The sequence below is a fragment of the Oncorhynchus clarkii genome, chromosome 9 (genome assembly GCF_045791955.1).
Source record: "Oncorhynchus clarkii lewisi isolate Uvic-CL-2024 chromosome 9, UVic_Ocla_1.0, whole genome shotgun sequence".
NCBI lineage: Eukaryota > Metazoa > Chordata > Actinopteri > Salmoniformes > Salmonidae > Oncorhynchus > Oncorhynchus clarkii.
This window is the reverse complement of record NC_092155.1, coordinates 13,680,371-13,687,529: the sequence shown is the minus strand read 5'-3', so window position 1 is coordinate 13,687,529 and position 7,159 is coordinate 13,680,371. Positions and strand designations below refer to the sequence as shown.

Below are 7,159 nucleotides of genomic sequence, written 5' to 3'. Positions count from 1 at the left end.
CTGTGTGCATCTGTTTTCACAGCTTCTAGGGCCAAGGCATGCAGAGGAGTGTATAACATGATGATGAGGACAAACATATGATCTGGATCGATTATCAGGAGGATATGGTTGTAGGGTTTAGACACAGAAACACTACAAACACTAACCAGAGACCATATGAACTTTGAAGGGTCAGATAGGGAAATATTTATAGCTTTAGAGTAGATTTAGTTTTTTGGACAATGTTAGTTACTAGGAAACCTTACAAACCAATTTAATAAAAATAAAGAGGAAAGAGAAATAACAAAAACAAAATCAAACCATTGCCATCTAAGCATTGAGAATGAGATACTCCTTTAGGGAGCATACCGGGATAATCGGTAATACCGGCACTGAATACAAGGGGAGCTATTTTCAACCCTACTGAGCCTCTGTAATCCGAAAGGTTAGCAATTCTGTAAAATCCCATAATGAATGCTAGCTAAATGCTAATGAGCGCATTGCGAAAATGTTATAGTCTCTGACAAACTATTTTCAGGACAGACATCCATAAAGTTATACAAGTAACTCAAAAATGCTACTTACAGTTTGCTGCACGCACAAAACAAATATTAGACAGCAAGGCTCTTGTTCCAGGATTCTCTGCGGTTACCAAGAGAAGTTTGATTTTGCAAGAAGCTAACCACTTAGCTAGATAACTAGCTTCTAAATTAGAAAACAAAATGCACAACTGCAGTGCATTTAGCACATTTTAGACATGTAACTTAATAGTTACAAAATATTTAGCTGGCAAACACTTAATTGTGAATTCCATACTGCAACTAGATCACCTGGCGCATGACTGGGGACTACCGGTAAACTTCACAATGAAAAACGATGTGCGAGGTGAAATGAAGAACGCAATCTATTTACTACAGGTATTTACTTAAAAAGTTGCTACAAATATTCAAATGCATTAAAACACTTCCAAAAGGGTTACTTGGCTGTCCCCATAGAATAACCCCTTTTTGGCTTCCATGTAAAATGCTCTGTGGAAAGGGTTATACCTGGAACCAAAAAGGGTTAAATCAATGGGTTATCCTATGGGGAAAATCGAAGAACTCGTTTAGGTTCTAGATACAGTACCATCAAATTGTGCTATTGAAAAAAAACATGTCATGGCTATTTCCAAATGCGGAAACAGCCACTGTGTATACGCTATACTGCCCAAGCCTAACACAAGCACACACACACACTTGAATTCTACTCCTCCGCCTCCTACTCCCTCTTATGACACAGACACACGTGCTTTGCCTTTACTGTGACAACATAAACATTACAATGGTGACAGGCTGTGACCGATCCGGTACACAAAATGGGAGCCTTTATTTTTACCCTTTCTCTTTCCAATCGAGCCAATTAGATGCCAGAGCTGACCTGTGTTGCTAGGTGACCCGCAGGCTGAGTCACCCTCTGTGGTATGATGTCAATAAACCGACCAGATGTTTTGCAGATGGGGGAGAAAGGGCTTGGTATGTGTGTGTGTGTGTGTGTGTGTGTGTGTGTGTGTGTGTGTGTGTGTGTGTAGCATATGAGGAAAGAGAGGCTCTAGCCAAGGTTCACATCATCTGTTCCCTCTCTGAGACATGGGCTGTCTGGATGGCTTTACCTCGGAAGGGCATTCATTCACTCACACAGCTGCATGCAGAACATAGCAGGGAAAACACAGCCTGGAGCCGGTGTGTGTGTGCGCGTTTTCGATTCAACACATTCTATTTGCATTTGTTTAGTTGCTTTTTAATTGACATCATTTTGTTCCAGCCCTCTACAATTGAACAGAGGTCTGGGGCCTAGCCAGTGTCTGGGGTCATTCAGCGGGATGGCGTGGCTTTGCTTACCCTCTACCAGGTGTGGCAGCTGGAGTGTGGCTGTTACATCTGGCATCATGACAATAGCTTTCCAGTAAAGAGCTTTCCACCAGAACCTGAACAGTGGGCGGCTTATAGAACTGACTGCTCATAGGCACAGAGCTAAGGGTGTCACGTACAGGTTGGTGATACCTTAATGGGGGAGGACATGCTCGTGTTAATGACTGGAGCGGAATCAGTGGAACAGTTTCAAATACATGAAACGCATGGTTTCCAGGTGTTCAATGCCATTCCATATGCTCCGTTCCGGCAATTATTATGGTGTCATGTGTGTGTGTGTGTACCTGTGGAGTCCATGCACTTCTCTGTGGATGTGGCAGTGAACCTAGTCTCCAGGAGGTCAAAGTCTTCCAGGGAGTTGACAGACTCCAGTGGAGACTCAATCCTCACTACATGGACAATGATCAGATACAGTTAAAGTCGGAAGTTTACATACACTTAGGTTGGAGTCACTAATAACACTCATTTTCCTACCACTCCAGAAATTTCTTGTTAACAAACTATAGTTTTGGCAAGTCGGTTAGGACATCTACTTTGTGCATGACACAAGTAATTTTTCCAACAATTGTTTACAGACAGATTATTTAACTTATGATTCACTGTATCACAATTCCAGTGGGTCAGAAGTTTACATAAACTAAGTTGACTGTGGCTTTAAACAGCTTGGAAAATTCCAGAAAATTATGTAATGTCTTTAGAAGCTTCTGATAGGCTAATTGACATCATTTGGAGGTGACGTCAATTGGAGGTGTACCTGTGGATGTATTTCAAGGCCTACTTGCTTGACATCATGGGAAAATCAAAAGAAATCAGCCAAGACCTCAGAAAAAAAATGTCTGGTCCTCCACAAGTCTGGTTCATCCTTGGGAGCAATTTCCAAACGCCTGAAGGTACCACGTTCATCTGTACAAACAATAGTACGCAAGTACAAACAACATGGGACCACGCAGCCGTCATACCGCTTTGGAAGGAGATGCTTTCGGTCTACTAGAGATGAACGTACTTTGGTGCGAAAAGTGCAAATCAATCCCAGAACAACAGCAAAGGACCATGTGAAGATGCTGGAGGAAACAGGTACAAAAATATCTATATCCACAGTAAAACGAGTCCTATATCGACATAACCTGAAAGGCCGGTCAGCAAGGAAGAAGCAACTGCTCAAAAACCACCATAAAAAAAGCCAAACTACGGTTTGCAACTGCACAGGGGGACAAAGATCGTACTTTTTGGAGAAATGTCCTCTGGGGGAGGCTTCCCAAAAGTGAAGCACGGGGGTGGCAGCATCATGTTGTTGGGGTGCTTTGCTGCAGGAGGGACTGGTGCACTTCACAAAATAGATGGCATTATGAGGAAAGAAAATTACGTGGATATATTGAAGCAACATCTCAAGACATCAGTCAGGAAGTTAAAGCTTGGTCACAAATGGGTCTTCCAAATGGACAATGACCCCAAGCATACTTCCAAAGTTGTGGCAAAATGGCTTAAGGACAACAAAGTCAAGTTATTGGAGTGGCCATCACAAAGCACTGACCTCAATCCTATAGAAAATTTGTGTGCGAGCAAGGAGGCCTACAAACCTGACTCAGTTACACCAGCTCTGTCAAGGAGGAACGGGCCAAAATTCACCCAACTTATTGTGGAAGGCTACCCGAAACGTTTGACCCAAGTTAAACAATTTAAAGGCAATGCTAACAAATACTAATTGAGTGTATGTAAACTTCTGACCCACTGGGAATTTGATGAAAGAAATAAAAGCTGAAATAAATCACTCTACTATTTTGACATTTCACATTCTTAAAATAAAGTGGTGATCCTAACTATATATTCTGCGCACACACACCTACACCTCAAATGCATGCTCCTCGCGTCCTCTCCTCTTCCCCTTCTGAAAACCCATTGGACAAGAAAGCCAGAGGTCTCGCCCCTCTGACCTTCTCATCCAATGGGTTTTGAGGAGGAGGGAGGAGAGAGGACCCGTTTGTGTCTCTCCCTCCCTCTCTCTCTCCCAAGTATTGGGATCACTGTCTAACCCTCTTTCCCTTCCTCAACTCCCGTTCCTTTCCTTTCTTCCCTGTCGGTTGCTCTGTCCTTCATCATCATACCGATCTGGAACTCCAGAAGGCCATGAAGATGGATTTACAGTGGTGCATTGCAAAGTAATTGGGGGAGAAAAAAAATGTCTCTGGGAAAATATTACATTGATTTGCATTGCTGGCTTTCCAAACCCTGCTATAACAACTAGTTTGTTATATATTGTTTATAATGTATTCTGATCCCTATTGGCTGACCCCTTAGAGACCACTAGTCCTTCTTGGCTCCACGGAAGATTTATGTAACCTTCAGTGAAATGATAAAGGATTTATATCCCAAGGAATGTCTCCGGAAAAACTCCTGGCACTAGTTATGTCCACCAACAGTAACCAACAGGGATTTCCTGGTCGTCTTCGGGACCAAAGTGAGGACGGGTGGCCGAGAAGTGAATAGCTACCGTCATGGCAAGCTTCAGGTTTACAACATCCATTCTGGAGATGGAGACTCAGCCCCTGGACAGGGCACCCAGGAAAACGCTTGTTAGGGGGTCATACAGAGAATGGTGGGAGAGAGGGTGGACGGACGGGAGGGGGAGAGGGTGGACGGACGGGAGGGGGTGGACGGACGGGAGAGAGAGAGAGGGTGGACGGACGGGAGAGAGAGAGAGAGTGAGAGAGTGGACGGGAGGGTGAACGGGAAGGAGGGAGAGTGGACGGGAGAGAGGGTGGACGGACGGACAGGAGGGAGGGTGGACGGACGGGAGGGGTAGAGAGGGTGGACGGACGGGAGAGAGAGAGGGTGGACGGACGGGGGGGGGGGGGGGTGGAGGACGGGGGGACGGACGGACGGGGGGGTAGAGAGGGTGGACGGACGGGAGGGGTAGAGAGGGTGGACGGACGGGAGAGAGAGAGGGTGGACGGACAGGGGGGGGGGAGGGTGGACGGACGGGGGGGGGGGGAGGGTGGACGGACGGGAGGGGGAGAGGGTGGACGGACGGGAGGGGGAGAGGGTGGACGGACGGGAGGGGGAGAGGGTGGACGGACAGGAGGGGGAGAGGGTGGACGGACGGGAGAGAGAGAGAGAGGGTGGACGGACGGGAGAGAGAGAGAGAGTGAGAGAGTGGACGGGAGGGTGAACGGGAAGGAGGGAGAGTGGACGGGAGAGAGAGAGAGAGCGGGAGGGTGAACGGGAAGGAGGGAGAGTGGACGGGAGGGAGGGAGAGAGGGTGGACGGACGGGAGGGGGAGAGGGTGGACGGACGGGAGAGAGAGAGAGAGAGGGTGGACGGACGGGAGAGAGAGAGAGTGAGAGAGTGGACGGGAGGGTGAACGGGAAAGAGGGAGAGTGGACGGGAGAGAGAGAGAGAGGGTGGACGGACGGACAGAGGGGAGAGTGGACAGGAAGGAGGGTGGACGGACGGACGGGAGGGAGGGAGAGAGGGTGGAAGGACGGGAGGGAGGGTGGAAGGACGGGAGGGAGGGTGGAAGGACGGGAGGGAGGGTGGAAGGACGGGAGGGAGGGTGGACGGACGGACGGGAGGGAGGGTGGACGGGAGGGAGGGTGGACGGACGGACGGGAGGGAGAGCGGACAGGAGGGAGGGTGGACGGACGGACGGGAGGGAGAGTGGACGGGAGGAAGGGTGGACGGACGGACGGGAGGGAGAGTGGACGGGAGGGAGGGTGGACGGACGGGAGGGAGGGTGGACGGACGGACAGGAGGGAGGGTGGACGGACGGACGGGAGGGAGGGTGGACGGACGGATGGGAGGGAGAGTGGACGGGAGGGAGGGAGAGTGGACGGGAGGGAGGGTGGACGGACGGATGGGAGGGAGAGTGGACGGGAGGGAGGGTGGACGGACGGACGGGAGGGTGGACGGGAGGGAGGGTGGACGGACGGACGGACGGGAGGGTGGACGGGAGGGAGAGTGGACGGGTGGGAAGGTGGACGGACCAGTTTTCATATTTTCACATAATTTATTTGTGGAGCCCTTGAATAAACCTTAAATAATGCAAGAGGGTAAAACTCTTCAAGAGTATCAGCATTCACTTGTTAAAAAAAAAAAAAAAAACTAACTGATTGAAGGAAATCCCACTTAATTACTATCAACTGATTAAGACAGTCCAGTTCTCCAAGTTTATGTACAAGTTTAACATCAATGTGAATCATTTTCTGTTGACTTTCACCAACATGAACAGTTTCAGGTTGTTTAGAGTAGTCATGTTAAGACTGACTCCGTTACATGTCTCAGGGGTACAGAGGAATTTTCCAAACATTTCTTCTTACTCTCCTCACCCCCTTTTCCTCTAGGCTCCTTGTTACCCATTAAACTAGCAGTAAAAAAGTGCCAATTTTGACCAGGGTCGTATTCATTAGGCACCAAACAGAAGAACACGGACTGAAACAAGTAGGGGACATCCTGAACTTGTCCAATAAAACAAAATACTCATTTTCATTTTCCGTTGCAAAACTTTTTACTGCATTTTGTTACGGTTTGCTGTAACGAATACAGGCATTTCTGGGGATTCAATCCTAACCGCAGAGCGATTAAGGGCTCCCTCCTCCCCTTGTCATTAGGTGTTTTCTCAGAAGCCTCTTAAGGCCAAGTTCCCATCATTCAGGACAACCCAGAGAGGCCCGCTCTTTTCCTGTTTACGTGTTTGAGCACATGCAGTGTCATCTCAGTGTGTGTGTCTGTGTTTGTGTGTGTGAGAGTGCATGTCTGTGTTTGTGTGTGTGTGCAAACACAGACAGACATTTTTCTTTTCAGGGGTCAAACCCATCCATGTTTGTTTGGAACAAAAACAGAGGAAAGATTCCTCCTGTGAGATCAGGCGTGGACGCCTGAAGACTTCAAACCAGATTGTTTGTTTATATGTTTTCATTTGACATCCCACCACGAATAAGTAGAGCCCAGCCAAGTCCTACAGAAGGTTGGTGTTGGAATCCTGGCTAAAACTTTGCAATGACAAACTATTAGGTTCTGAGACACAATAGTAGATATTTGATCATAGTCGTAGACACGCAGTTAGTTGTAAAAAATGTACTTCTACTTCCTCATCCTTTCCTTTTTCCAGAGAGGAAAAGTATTTGTGAAAGGAGTCTGTGTGTGTGTGTGTGTGTGTGCATGCAGGTGTGTTTCCTCACCTTAAAAATGAATGACGGAGTATCCCTCAGGGTGACATCACTGATCTTATTGAGCATATTTCCAGAGGGACTTGGCCATTGTGAAACACTGCAAACCTG

General features: G+C 47.7%; 1 long non-coding RNA gene across 1 annotated transcript; it reads right to left on the bottom strand.

Moving 5' to 3' along the window:
• Positions 1 to 1,597: 1,597 nt before the first annotated feature.
• Positions 1,598 to 7,159, bottom strand: LOC139415917 (uncharacterized). The gene is made up of 3 exons (XR_011635039.1): positions 7,061 to 7,159; positions 2,171 to 2,275; positions 1,598 to 2,018 (listed from the first exon to the last, which is right to left on the bottom strand). It is a non-coding gene; the product is annotated as an uncharacterized lncRNA (long non-coding RNA).